This window comes from Apium graveolens, chromosome 1 (assembly GCF_009905375.1).
Source record: "Apium graveolens cultivar Ventura chromosome 1, ASM990537v1, whole genome shotgun sequence".
Lineage (NCBI taxonomy): Eukaryota > Viridiplantae > Streptophyta > Magnoliopsida > Apiales > Apiaceae > Apium > Apium graveolens.
The window spans coordinates 33,443,497-33,459,442 of NC_133647.1; positions in this window are offsets into that span (position 1 = coordinate 33,443,497).

The following is a 15,946-nucleotide window of genomic DNA, read 5'->3' on the forward strand; positions in this document are numbered from 1 at the left end:
ACTGACGATAGAACGCTCAATAAATATCCAAAACACGTTTGGATCAAAACAACCAACACATAACACATAGCAGTTAGGGTTCAACGACTTAACACATTTAATCACATAATAATACACATAATTTATTATTATTATAATATAATACAAGCGTAATTCCTCGGTCGTTACATTCTCCCCCCCTTAACAAGATTCTGTCCTCAGAATCTAATTATGCAAATAACTGAGGATACTTTTCTAGCATTTCACTTTCAAGTTCCCAGGTTGATTCTTCAACCACTGGGTTTCTCCATAAAACTCTCACTAATGACACAGACTTATTTCTTAATACCCTCTCTTGCCTATCTAGAATTCTTATTGGCTGTTCTACATATGACAAATCTGCCTGAAGTTCTACTGGTTCATACTCTATTACATGCCTTGTATCAGGATTATACCTCTTAAGCATAGATACATGAAATACGTTGTGAATGTGCTGCATATGGGGTGGTAGAGCTAACTCGTACGCAACCTTCCCAATTTTCTTCAAAATCTCAAATGGTCCAACGTATCGTGGCTTCAATTTCCCTTTATTGCCAAATCTGGTCAATCCTTTCCATGGCGATATTTTGAGCAATACGTGTTCTCCTTCCTGATAGTCCATATCCTTCCTGGCTTGGTTTGCATATCTGCTTTGTCTGTTTTGTGCTGCCTCGATTCGTTTTCGAATAAGATTAATCTTTTCTTTTGTCTGCTGAATTAATTCTGGACCCAAAATTTTGCGTTCTCCAACTTCATCCCAATGCACGGGTGATCTGCATTTCCTCCCATATAATGCTTCATACGGTGGCATTCCAATACTGGCGTGATAGCTATTATTATAAGAAAATTCCACTAGGGGTAAATGTTCATCCCAACTGCCTTCAAAATCGATCGCACAAACTCGTAGCATGTCTTCAATCGTTTGAATTGTCCTTTCACTTTGGCCGTCAGTTTGCGGATGATAAGCTGTACTCATATTCAACTTCGTTCCTAGACATTCTTGGAATTATCTCCAAAATCTTGAATTGAAACGAGGATCTCGATCCGATACAATTGATACTGGTACTCCATGACGCATCACAATTTCTTTGAGATACATGTGCACTAATTTGTCGAGCGAAAATCTTTCATTAATTGGTAGAAAATGTGCCGACTTCGTAAGTCTGTCAATGATTACCCATATCGCATCATGATTTGCCCTAGTCCTCGGTAGTCCTACCACAAAATCCATCGCTAGATGTTCCCATTTCCATTCTGGAATGTCTAATGGTTGCAATAACCCACTCGGACGTTGGTGTTCTGCTTTAACTCGCTGGCATGTGTAACATTTACTCACCCATTCTGCTATCTCCTTCTTCATATTCGGCCACCAAAAGTTTTCCTTCAAATCGCAATACATTTTCGTGCTTCCTGGATGAATGGAATACTTCGAATTGTGCGCATCTCGCATAATTTCTTCTTTTAATTCTACCACGTTAGGGATCCAAATTCTTGACACAAAACGTAAAATTCCTTCATTATCTTTCTGAGTTGTAATCTCTTCTCCTGTTAAGTTGTCGTCTTGACTCATCACTTCTTCTTGACAACGGCGAATCTTTTCCAGCAATTCTGGTTGGAAAGTCATAGTGTAGATAGTTTCTGCAGATTCATTAGGAGTACGAATTTCGATTTCCAATTTGTCGAATTCCCTGGCCAATTCTTCGCATGAAGTCAACCGATTCAATCTTTCTTTTCTGCTTAGCGCATCTGCTACAACATTTGCTTTTCCTGGATGATAACTGATTGTAACATCGTAATCTTTAATCAATTCCAGCCATCGACGTTGTCGCATGTTTAGTTCCTTTTGCGTGAAGATATACTTCAGACTTTTATGATCCATGTAGATTTCACATTTTTCACCGTACAGATAATGTCTCCAAAGCTTCAATGCAAAAACAATTGCTGCCAATTCCAGATCATGCATAGGATATTTCTGTTCATGAGGTTTAAGTTGTCTCGACGCATATGCAATGACGTTACCATGTTGCATCAATACACATCCTAAACCACGATATGAAGCGTCACTGTAAATAACAAAATTTCCTTGCTCGTCTGGCAGTACTAATACTGGTGCCGTCACCAACCGATTCCTCAACTCTTGAAAACTTTCTTCACACTTACTATTCCATTCGAACCTTTCACTTTGTCGAGTTAACTTGGTCAGCGGTGTAGCTATCTTCGCAAAATCTTTGACAAATCTTCGATAATATCCTGCCAAACCTAAGAAACTTCGAACCTCTGTCGGCGTCTTTGGTCTTTCCCAATTCAACACGGCTTCAATCTTTGCTGGATCAACTTGAATGCCTTCTCTGCTGATGATGTGCCCTAAAAACTGCACTTCTTTCAACCAAAATTCGCATTTGGAAAATTTTGCATAAAGCTGCTCCTTCCGTAATATTTCCAATGTCGTTCTTAATTGCGCTGCATGCTCTTCTTCCGTCTTTGAATAGATCAAAATGTCATCAATAAATATAATGATAAACTTATCCAAATACTTCTTGAATATTCGATTCATCAAATCCATAAACGCTGCAGGTGCATTCGTCAATCCAAAAGCCATCACAAGAAATTCATAGTGTCCGTATCTTGTTCTAAACGCTGTCTTTGGAATATCTTCGGCCTTGATCTTTAACTGATGATAGCCTGATCGTAAGTCAATTTTCGAAAACCATGCCGCTCCTTTTAGTTGATCAAATAAATCATCAATGCGAGGTAAAGGATATTTATTCTTGATAGTTAACTTGTTCAGCTCACGATAATCAATACACAGTCGCATACTACCATCCTTCTTTTTCACGAACAATACTGGCGCACCCCATGGGGATACACTTGGCCTTATAATTCCTTTGTCAAGAAGTTCTTGCAACTGCTTTGCTAATTTACCTCATTTCAACAGGTGCCATTCGATATGGAGCTTTCGAAATTGGTTCAGTCCTTGGCGTCAAGTCAATAGTGAATTCGATTTCTCGATCTGGTGGAAGTCCTGGTAATTCGTCCGGAAAAACATCAAGAAATTCACAAACTACAGGAATATCTTCAATCTTCAAATTTCCCTTATCAACATCCCGTACATAGGCTAAATAAGCTTGACATCCTTGACGTAGCAATCTTCTCATCTGCATTATTGATAGGAATTTCTGCTTTTGCTTCTCACCTTTAAATATTACCGTTTCATTTTCTTCAGTTTGCAATTTCACTCTCTTATTCGCACAGTCAATTTGAGCATTATTACTAGACAGCCAATCCATTCCTAAAATAATATCAAACTCCCCTAACCTAAAAGGTATCAAATCAACTGAAAAATGACATCTCCCTATCTCAATATCACAGCTCGGACATACTCGCTCTACTGCAACCTGATCATTATTTGCTAATTTTATGACTAACACTTCATCCAACCACTGAATCTCACAATCTATCTTAGAGATAAAGGCTTCAGAAATAAAAGATCTAGTAGCTCCTGAATCAATCAATACTAAAGCATTTACGGAATTTACAGGAAGTGTACCTGCAATCACATTCGGACTCTGTACCGCTTCCTTCATTGACATGTTGAAAGTCCTTGCTCTGGGCTGATTTTGCTGTGGTAGTGGAGGTGGAGGTAATGCTAAAATACTTGGAATACTGGCAGCCATTGCAATTCCTCTGCAGTCTTTGGCGATATGTCCTTTTCTCCCATATTGAAAACAAGTAACTTCTGCTTTTCCCATTGGACATTCTCCAGAATAGTGTCCCCTTTGCTTGCACTTGAAACACGTAACATTTAGCTTGTTGCAAACTCCTGTATGCTTTCTACCACACGTTCTGCAATCAGGTATAGGCGGTCGAATAAGCCTTTGCTGAGTTGGGGCAGGTAGTCGATTACCCATCCTCTGGTTGTTTTGTTCTGGTCTCCTAAAGTTTACTTTTCCTCGAGCTTGAAATCCCGGCCTTTTGTTGAAACGATTCTGAAATTTCCCTGGTCCTTTCTCTTTCTGAGCTGCTTCGCTTTCTCCTTCAATAATCATAGCCTTCTGAACAACAGCCGTATAAGTTGTCAATTCAAACACAGCTACCCTGCTACGAATCCATGGTTTTAGTCCTTACTGAAATCTCTTGGCCCGCTTCTCGTCCGTATCCACCTGCTCTGGAACAAACCTTGCCAATTCAGTAAACTTAGTCTCATAATCCGCAACCGATAAGTTGTCTTGTTTCAGCTCCAGGAACTTGATCTCCATCTGGTTCTTCATAAAACGAGGAAAATATTTCTCCAAGAAAAGATCAGTGAATCTGTTCCAGGTCACCACACCTTCTTCCAAAGCTTTCTTCGATTCCCACCAGTAATTAGCTTCACCTTTTAGAAAATAGCTAGCGAAATCTGTCTTCTGCTCTTCCTCAACCTTTACCAACGAAAAAGCCTTTTCCATCTCTTTCAGCCAAGCTCTCGCTTTCGTAGGATCTGTGGAACCCATAAATTCCGGTGGCTTCACCGACTGAAATTGCTTGAAAGTAGTCATAGGTGCTGCTGGTGGTATTTGATGTCCTGGATGAGCGGCTTGCTGTAACATCTGTTGCTGGAACTGCTGTTGCTGCTGCTGCATTTGTTGTTGCATCATCAACATCTGCTGTTGCATGAGATTAAACATCTGATCCATCTGTTTATTATTGTTTTGGCCATCGGTGTTTCCATTCGATGAGTCAGGCTGCGCTTTTCTCTTAGGTGCCATTTTTCTGGTAAATAAATAATAGATCTTATTTAATAACAGTATATTAAACATATATTAAAACAGTCGATTCGAGAAATAAAATAACTTATTAAATAACTGAATAGATAAAACAGTATGATATGTTTTAATTTTTTTTTTTTTTTTTTTACAACATGATCGTGAATAAAACTACATTTATAAATATGCAATGGTACTGAAATAAATGTAAATGCTTAAATGACTGGAAATAAAATAAAGAAAACGTGCAAAAGATTATCTCATATATATATATATAGGTAGAACACCAGCTACAGGTGTCAGTGCTTGATACAAAACCCTATGATATAACAGTCGTACTGCTACTACTATCAGTCAGAGTCAGTAGCTACACTCATACAAACTAGTCATACAATACTATGCTGCCTCTATCTACAAAATATACATAATACAACACTCATCGATCTGCTGGTCTCAAAATCCTGGTGGTACGTGGCTCAACTCCTCCTGCACTGCCTCTAGCACTGCCTCGGTAAGTCCCAATGCTCTGCGATATGCTGTCTCCGCACTAAGATCCTGCTGTCTCAAATCAGTAAGCTGCTGCGAACTAACCCGGTGAATATGATGTAGTCTCTCTCTCAGTATATAATCCGGTCGTAATGCTCTGACAGGACCATCCGTCTGTGTCTCATACAATCCAAGGATCTCTCTACACTGGTTCTGCCATCTAATCCTCTCCTCCCTCTCTGCCTGAAAGCGCTGGTAAGTCACGGTATGATGCTCATGAAGATCAGTGCTGGAACCTCGAGAAGGTAATGGTCCATCTACCACGATCTCATCCATAAACTCTGGCTGAGGAAACTGATACACTCCTGGAACAGGTGCATAAATGGATAATGGGGCAGGAAATAAGACAGGCTGCTCCATAGGCGCATACACAGGCGGCTCTGCCTCTGGCTCTATCGGTGGCATCTCTGGAATCTCGACTGGTGGCATAGGAATCTGAGGCTCTAAATCCTCCCACTGCGGAAGATCAACCATATCAGGAATATCAAACATCGGAAACTCTAATGGTGGAATATCTGGTATCTCTGGCTCAACGTATGGAAAATAATCTGCAAAACCTGGTACCTCCGGGGGAAGTGGTATCTCTGGTGCTGGCTCAGGTGGCAATGGAGGTAAGATCTGCTCTGACACTGGGACTACTACCTGTGCATCCACTGGATCTGTCTCGGTCCTCTCCGTAGATGATGATAAAGAAGCCATCTAATATACATAAAAATAATAACACAAAAACAATCAAATCACAATCCTATAACTCATAACTTCTAATCACATAGACAAACAATCCTAACACTCTTACTCTCATCCTATCTTATTTTCCTATCTTATCTTAACCCTAACATTCTTGTTTTCCAAGGTCAATCCTAAGCTCTGATGCCAACTATAACACCCTCCAAATCCGGGGTATAGATTTGGGGCATTATTAACAACAATTACCAACTATACCTGCACAAGCGGAATATTAATATAATAATTACCCCGAACTATCACTAATCAGGATCTTTTAAGGGTTGAGTTTGGAAACAAGAATCATGCACTACACTTTATTACAAACCCAACTAAATAAAACCTGTCTCAAGAACTCTCTTTATTACAAAACTTTATTCTATCTACAGTTTCACTACGCAATCTTTTATTCAAACTACACAAAACCTTTATTCAACCCAACATTACTACTTATCCTGCTACACCTGATCTGGCAATTCAAAGCTCTCTTCGGGAATAGGAAGGAACACTCTTGGTATAAGAGGGTCCCGCTGCTTGACTCGCTTCTTGACTATGCGGGTCCTGATGGGTTTCATTCTCTACCTTAACTGTAAAACAATAGGAGTGACAATAAAAGAAATGAGCCAAAATTGCTCAACAAGCCTGCAACAATATATATATATATATATATATATTATAAAGAGAGAGAAATAAAGAGAAATAAATGAACCAATAAGCTGCTGGTTTGAACAACCATCTGTATCTGTATATGATAATAATTTGCCAATGATGGCGAGTGCCAAATGAACAAGACTGGAAACAAGAACCAACATATGCACTATAATCTGCTGATCAGTCAGAATATAGTGCGGATCTATACCCAACTGCATAGACCCAACCAACATATGGAGTACTCAGGCAACTATGGCCTATTAATTAATGGTCTGGGAAAAACCCAGCCTTTATAGTAACCATCCAGTCCAAGGCTGAGCATCCGGAACAATCGGTATGCTATTGATATATCCCAACACCAGGATATACCAGAATATATGTAACAAGGGTAAAGGAATTGAAATATGAACAGGGAATTCAATAAATTGGGTAAATCAAGAATTGAAATGAAATGGAACAAGTGATAATAAATGGGTAACAGTGTATATGAACAATAATTATCAAAAAGAATTGATACGATAGAAAGGAAATATAAATCACTATTCTGAATTTAGAATAGGGGAAAAACTTGCCTTGCGCGTACTTAACCTGGTTTAACATACTGCCTTCTGACCCTAGCTTGCTCTGCCTTGCTAACACTGAACAAATCATGGAAAGATAGGTGTTTAGATAATTTACTACATACGTGTATCTTTAATTGATATCACGCAACCTTATCCGTCTACCCATGCGTTTCTATCTGACTCGCATATATATACATATATTTACATAACACATTTATGCACATAATCACATATAACACGTAACACGTAAAGCACACAATTAATTTCTAGATTTATAATTATTTTTAGAATCAATTCTAGGCTTATACCTGCATTACTAGTCTTATCTGATTTTATTATAAATTTTCGGGATTTATTCGGCTCAATTATATCCCTACTAGGACCTACGAACTATCAGTTATCACCAAACCACTCTTTTTCAGAATAAATTATAACTTACAACTATTTTTATTGGATTCGTCTCATTTTTCTGAGTCTAGAGGTCTTCGTTTCACTTAAATCGGACTAACGGTTGAATTGTTATGAATTAAACACTGATAATTCAATTTATTATTCAATATAGATAATTATTACAACCTTTTAAATCCTAAAATAATTTTTAAATAATTATTTAATAAAAATCAAAGTCAAAAATAATTTTTTTATAATTTTTGGAGTTAAAATGAAGAAGTTACGATTTATTAAAAATTATGTGATTAATTATCGAAATAATTAATCACTTTTTAAATATTGAATAAATAAATAACTAATAAATAATTAATAATTGCTTATTTAATAATCTTAAAATAATAAATCTCTAATTATCAGGATTAATCACAATTTATTATAATATTTATAACTTATCGATATTTATTCGATTAGATCGATTATTTACAAATAATCAATCGATTTTATTAACGGATACGCTATTTATCGAATATCTACTATGTGCTCGAATTATAATCTAACTCAACGATTAATTACTCGTATAAATACGAGCTACTCGCAATCCTCATATAATTATCGAACTTATTACATTATTACTGAAACTTATACGATTCGTTAATCAATTAATTATCGGTATTTAATTATACGATACAAATAATCACTACAATATTATTCGAATAACTATCGCTCGAATAATAATTCTCATTATCGAATTATTACTCGTAATAATAACTAATTATCGAATTATTAATCATATTATTTAATTATTTTTAATCCTTATTTATTAATTAATTACCTAATTATTAATTAATTACCTAATTATTAATTAATTAGATAACTAATAAATAATTAGATAAATAATTAAATAATTAATTAAATAATTAAATTCGAATTTATAAATTAATAAAATAATTTAGAAATTAATAATACTATTTTTTCAGAATTTAGAACTAATTTTTAATTAATTATTAGAATTTTTAAAATCTGATTTTGATTTACTAAAATATAAATAAATAATTAATAAATCAAAAACACAATTCAGGGAATTGGTTTCAGGTTTTGGGGATCAAACCCGGGTCGTTTCCGGGTTGCAAACCGGGTCGAACCCGGGTCGCGAAGAACACTCCTGGCTGCCCAGAAACCCGACGCCGGCGGGGATTTTCCGGTGAAAATCCGGCGAACCAAAACAACGTCCAAACACCACGGTTCCAAGCTGGTTTTGCTTCGTTCTTCACCGAAAACACCACAGGGACGTCCTCCTCTTTCATTCGTCCTTCCTCCCCGTCGAACCAAACCGGCGAACACGAACAGCGGCGGCGTCGTCGTTTTCCGGCGATGCTAAAACGGACACCAAATCGAGTGAAACCGGTGCCAAACGACTCCCTATTCGACGATCTACATCCTCATGGCAACGAAATCATCAAACAATCAACCAGAAACGAAACCCGAATTCAAGATTAAAACCCGAAAACACGAAATTAAAATCACTTAATCAAACAATAAAAATAGTTGCATAATCAGAAACTACGATTCACCAGCTTCAATTTGACTACTTACATGCTCGATTTGGACTCCGGAATCACCTTCAAAATCGCGATTGATTATGCTGCCCTGTTCTTCACAGAAACCCTAACCCTAATTCCCTTTTTCTTTTTATTTTTATTTTCTGATTTTTAATTATAATTAACTGATTTAATTAATAGTAATTCAGGTATTTATATTTATGAAAATAATACCCCTAAGTAAAATTAAGGGTCTAATTACACTCCTAATAAAAATATTTGGCCCCAATTTTTATAATTTTTGGGTATTAATAATGAATTTTTTTAAATATCCAATAAATACAAAATAAATACTAAAAATTCCCAAAAATTGTGAAAAATACAAAAATACAAAGAAAAATGATATATGATAATTTCATAATCATATAAAAATAAAAATGTGATTTTTGTGGGGTTTTTGGTACCCGAAGGGGTCCGGAAAAGTCGTTTTTCGCGAAAAAGGTCAATTTGTAAAACGTCTAGGGGTTCAGAATAGCGATACGGTATAGGGCATTTTTGGCAAAATAGGGCCAATGATTTTGTTTGAAATACGGGCTTTTAAAACATAGTTTTGAGCTGTACAGGTTTTGATATAATATATATAACTGACGATAGAACGCTCAATAAATATCCAAAACACGTTTGGATCAAAACAACCAACACATAACACATAGCAGTTAGGGTTCAACGACTTAACAAATTTAATCACATAATAATACACATAATTTATTATTATTATAATATAATACAAGCGTAATTCCTCGGTCGTTACAATAATTCTTCTGAGGCATGACCTTCTTGATCTTCTTCCAGATAGAATTCTTAGGCTTGACACTGTTTAGGGAAAAATGCTCCAGTCTGCTCCATTTACATTTTACAGACATTAAGTGTAATAACTCGAATTTTTGAGACCTTGTAAAACGTTTAATGAATAGTAACCCTGATATACGGGAAAATTTTTTGATCCCACGCTATGTAGTACATGAGAAAATGAGTTTCGGAATAGATATTACGACTATACGTACCAAATAAGTGTATCTAAACGCTATTAGTTTTCGAAGAAAACGAACTTTGAAAACGACCGTATTTACGACTTATCGAGGATTACGAGAATCACAATATAATTACGAGATTAAAATCCTACGGCTTTATATTCAAGTAGGATAAATAAAAATATAAGGAATAAATACGAAAGGAATTACATTGCGAACCACTTACGAGTAAGTATTACGGAGAACGTTAAGTAACCGAGCGAATGCGTAAACGATTAAATAAACGTAACGCACTAACTAAACCATGGTAAGCAAGTAACCATGGTTACTTCATCAAATAGTGAGATAACCATATCATGACCAAGCTAGCTAGCAAATAGTGTGCTAAGAAGCTAACCTTGTAGTTAGCTTGTAAGCTAGCAAGCTACAAAGATATGTCCATGGATTTGGCAACAAGGAATAAACCTAGAAAGCTATCCTAGGAAGAATAAAATCAAGTTACAAAGATATCAAGTCACCTTCCAAGAAGCAACCTATCCAAGCATCCAAGAGAAGCAACCAAGTAGTATATATATCCCCCCATCCCCATTTTTTGTTCCATTCGGCTATATTGAAGAAAAAGGGAGAATTGGAATTCAAAACTCCAAGTTCAATCTCTTGTAAAATCACCCAATTAATTCCCAAGCCTCCTAGAAACTAAACTAAGGTAAGAAAAATCTTTCATCTCTTTTTATCAAGGTTTGATGGGTGGAATAAATTCAAGAAACTCACTAGTGAATAGTGTGAATAGTAACCTCTCTTTGGTTTCTTGATTTCAATGGTGGTTTTAGGTTCTAAAAATCATACCAAGCACTTCCAATCCTCCACCATCCTCAAGAACACATCTCAAGCTTTCAAGAAAGGTAAAAATCTTTGGCCCAACTTTATTTAAGGTTCATTTTTAAGATCCATTTAATATGTGGTAGTAAACCTAGCTTACTAAGTGTTATTGATGAAATCTTGATGATTAAGTTAAGTAGATTTAAGGTTGGTTGTTGTTGCCTCAAGAACATGATGTTCTTGAGAGGAGTTTGTGTGTTGATGATGATATGATAATTGTTGGTGGTTGTGTTGATAGTTAGGGCGTAAACGAAACCCCGATCGTAAACGTAATTTCGTTAAAACCAACAAACCGTAACTTTAAGTTTCTGTAGAAAGTCCCGAAGTTGTAAACTGTGGATTCTTAAAAAAAAACCTTTTTTTAGGATAGACAATTTTATAAGGATCGTTTAGGCGCTTGAATCTCTTGATTCCGATTTACGGATCAAAAGTTATGGTCGTTTTAGTAAAAGTGATTTACGCGACAAAAACTGCTACGAATTATGAATTTTGAAAATATAAAGGATAGACTTAAAAGTATTCATAAATCATGAAATTTTTATAGAGAGTAACATATTGAGTTTCCTAACTGTCATAAAAATTTCAAGTGAAAATAATGATTTTTCAATTTTATAAAAATATCGGAGCCGAGACCGCGCGAGTAGAAACCGTATGAATCCTTAAGCGGAGCCGACGATGATAATGAGAATGAACCCAAGGTACTTAGGAAAATGAAATGACCATAATGTCAACATGACTTAAAAGAAATGTTAAGGGTAGTACAAGTTGAGAAGGTGCATAATGAGTAGTGCATGAGTGCGAGTTACCGTAAATTAGAACGAAACCTAACGAAATGAAATGTGTTAATGGTTATAGATTTTCGAGCGGAACCTAGAGCATCCTCCACCTCGAGATACCCAGGCAAGTTTACAAACCCAACTCCATTTTTACTGTTGTATTGTGAAAGGATTGTTTTATTATCATAGCTTAAATACCATGTTTGCCATGATACGTAGTTGTTGAATTTTCGCATAATGTAGCGATGTTGTACGATAAGTATATATCGTGAAATGTTATTTCGCTTTAAGCGTGACGTATTATATAAGACCGAGGATCGGTCGGGATTTAAAATAAAACCCGGAAATCATTCTGGAGATATTATAGGACGGGTATAAGTCCATAATAGTACGTTTTAAAAGGACTCATCATCCATTTACGAAACATTAAAACACCTCAAACTTTTATTAAAACGATTTTCCAACGATCGTATTCCCTCAACTATATTTTATTGTTCAGATGATAAATATTATATACATATTCTTTTATTATAGGAGTAGTATACTCCAACGTTGATTTATTTCAAACCCGATTAATCGTTATAGATTATTAATTATGTAGACACAAACTAGTTGAGGAATATTATTTAAATAAATCTTTTATAGAGTAAACTCATTCGAGGTATGATGATTATCAATTATCATTTAATTATTTATCAACTATTATTTAATTAATTATTATTTATTAAAGGGTTTATTATTGATTTCAAAATCATAGATCCTGATATAAAACATACTTTCTGATTTAGAAGTATCATTCGAATAATTTCAGATCATCGGTGAATATTATCCCGACTTATTAATATTTTAAATATAGTTTCAAGGGGAAACTTTTCCCCCTTATTGATTATCTGTTGACAACGGTCAACTCACATCCTTAGTACTTCCTCCGAAACTTTAAGAAGTACATATATATATATATACAGTAAAGCTATGCCTATCAACAAGCAAAACGCTTGGAGGAACTTCGATGTGGTTCGAGTTCTCAAGACATGATAGGATTTCCTAAAGGACAAGGGAGGGGTAGAATCCAAGTACTTCGCGTATTGGATAGGCTACTGGTACCGTAGGAGACGGTAAAATATAAAAGGAATATGTCCTAAGTCCAAATATGTATTAGGATTTAGGAATAACTCCCTGTGTAATCTGTTTTGATTTCATTGATATTAATAAAAGACTTGTTTTGTTTTTATTACGGGTTTTATCTATTTAAGTGTTTAAATAAGATATACCATAGTTTAGAGTAAAGCTTTTTATGGATTATGATGAGATCATAATAGTGAGACCTAAAAGATGATAACTATAAACTTAAATAGTTCCTGGTCGTAGGATTACTAACTGGTAATTAATAATCCGCAGAGATCGGTACATAGTATGCTTGCTTCATTATGAAGGATGTCTGTTCTCATAGACATTTGTGTGGTGACACTATAGCTAGTATGTAGGTGCTTATTATAGAATAAGTTCACTGAACATGACTCGCCCAGCTGAACAACTGATGGAGTTCACTCACGTGTCAGCAGTTGTTCACATAGTGATAGTTGTATAAGTATCCTTAGATTTGAGGTCATCATAGTCATCTTGTGTACACTGAACAATGCTTTGATTTAGTTCTTAGTCTCCAGGGACAATTATTAGGGCTCTACTGGGTATAGGAATTTGTACACGAAGATAATGTATGATCAATAAAGGATCTACCCCTTCCAGTGAAGGAAGCGAATGTTCAAGGCTGATCCACTTATGCTAGTTCAGGAATCTCTGGCCAGAGTGAATGAAATTAGAAAGGAGTTTCTAATTTGCATTGAACTAAGCATAGTAAATGGTAAGCAAGTGATTAAATTAGATAGGCTTGACACAAGATCCATGCCTTGTATTTAATCGGGACATTGTAGGGTAGAAGGAGTTTATTGTACGGTAACTATTCACTGAATAGGTTCTTGGTATTCTAAGTAGTGAATTCGTATTATCCGGATAGTCGCGATATGCTGAGAAGTATCCCTCACGATGTAGAATAAATGTGATTAATTAATTAATCATATTTAATAAATTAGAGAATTTATATAAATAATGATAAAATAGTTTTATTATTATTTATTTGTACTACCGGCTTAATATTGAACTTATAGGGTCACACCATAAAAAGAGAATGATTTAATAGGTGGAGGAATTAATTAATAATGGCTAATAATTATTTATTTATGAAATAAATAATTAGTTGGCAAATTTAATAATTGATTAAATGAGATTTAATTGATTATAAATTAATTAAGAAAAGTTCTTAATATTATTAATTAAAGGATTTAAATTTTGGAAATTAAATCAAGAGAGAGAATTATTTCTAAAGTGTTTAGAAAAAGGATTAATAATTAAAAGGTGTTTTAATTATTAATAAGAATAATAAATGGGTTAATAATAATAATATTTTATAGAAAATTTTAGCTGAAAATTTTACCTATAAATATACTATTATAAACCCTATTTTTATTTGAACCCCAATTTTTATAAAAACCTAATTCTCTCCACCTCCTCCTCCTCCTTAACGTCGTTTTCTTGGTGGATACCGGTGGAGTGCTTCACGTTTGAGGAGCAGCTGCTAAGGATCTCCGATCGTTGCTTTTGGATCGCATATTAAAGGTTAGTAATCGATCCATATGTTTTACCACGATTTATATGCTTTTATTTGGATTTTGTATGTGTAAAAGTGTTTTACCATGCCTCCGCTACGATTAAAATCCAACAATGGTATCAGAGCATAGGTTGTATGCATATAGATCTGTGGTAAAAATTTCAGAATTTTATGTGCTTGTATGAATTAATTATGATTTTTACAAATTATATTATGGATTAATTTTGTCTGATGAGAAATTGTTTCTCAGAATAATTTTGAATGTTGATCTGGGTTCTACAAGTGTTGTAGATCGTCTGGGTATTTTTTTTCATAATTTTATGATGTATAGATTTTTTATTATAAATTTTTGAAGTTGTTGCAATTAAATTCGTAATTAAATAATCATATATATATATATATATATAAATTGTTAGTATATATATATACATCTGCTTGTTTGCTGTCATCTGTTGAAACAAGAAAAGCACGGAAAAAGAAGAAGACACAGAAGTCAGGCGTGGCGTTCGAGAAGCTGTCAGGAGGCGGCTGGTGCAGGCGCGTGTGGCGCACGCGCGCGCGGGGGGAGGGGGTGTCGCGCATTCCGGGAATGCGTTACACCCTGTGGCGCATTCGCGGAATGCGTTACACCTTTTAATGGCTTAAAAGGGTTGTAACGCATCACCGGAATGCGTTACAGAGCTTGTAACGCGTTCCTGTAATGCGTTACAACCCGTCTGTTATTTTTAAATTTGATTTCTAGGAGTTTCGTAACTCCGTTTTGGGCGTGCAATATATCGTTGGATTCTTTTTTCCGAGACGGATCTAATGGAGTGATCAAATTTTAGTTTGTATAAAAGTTTTGAACTATTTATATTTCCGAAAGTGTTTTAAAGCTATTTTTAACTGTTTTAACTGCTTTTAAATGCTTTATGTGATACATAGAGATGTATAATGCTCAGACCAATATGCTAGATGATGTAACATGCCTACCTTGATGTTTATTCATGTTGATATATATGATATATGCTTAGTTTATCATGCGATGATAGATTTAGGTGAACTTAAATGAACATAAGGCGCTTGTTAGACAATCTAGTATAGTGAAATTGTTTCATAACCTTAATAATAATATTATGAATACAATCATAAGATTCTTGTGTTTATGAAACACGTAATTGAATATGAATTTTCGATATGAGAGAAAGGATGATTCTGTCAACAACAGATTTCTATCTGTAAGAAAGGGTTATTAAGTGACGCTTCTTGACAATGCTCCACCCAATCTGGGAATCATCTGATTATCGATTATTGAGTTGAAATATTTAATTTAAAAGGAAGAATCTCTTTATAATATGATTATGATTGTAACGTAATATAATCCCTCTAAAATTAAATAATATCAAGTAGTAATTGGCCAATGACACAACGGGCTTGTGTCGGTC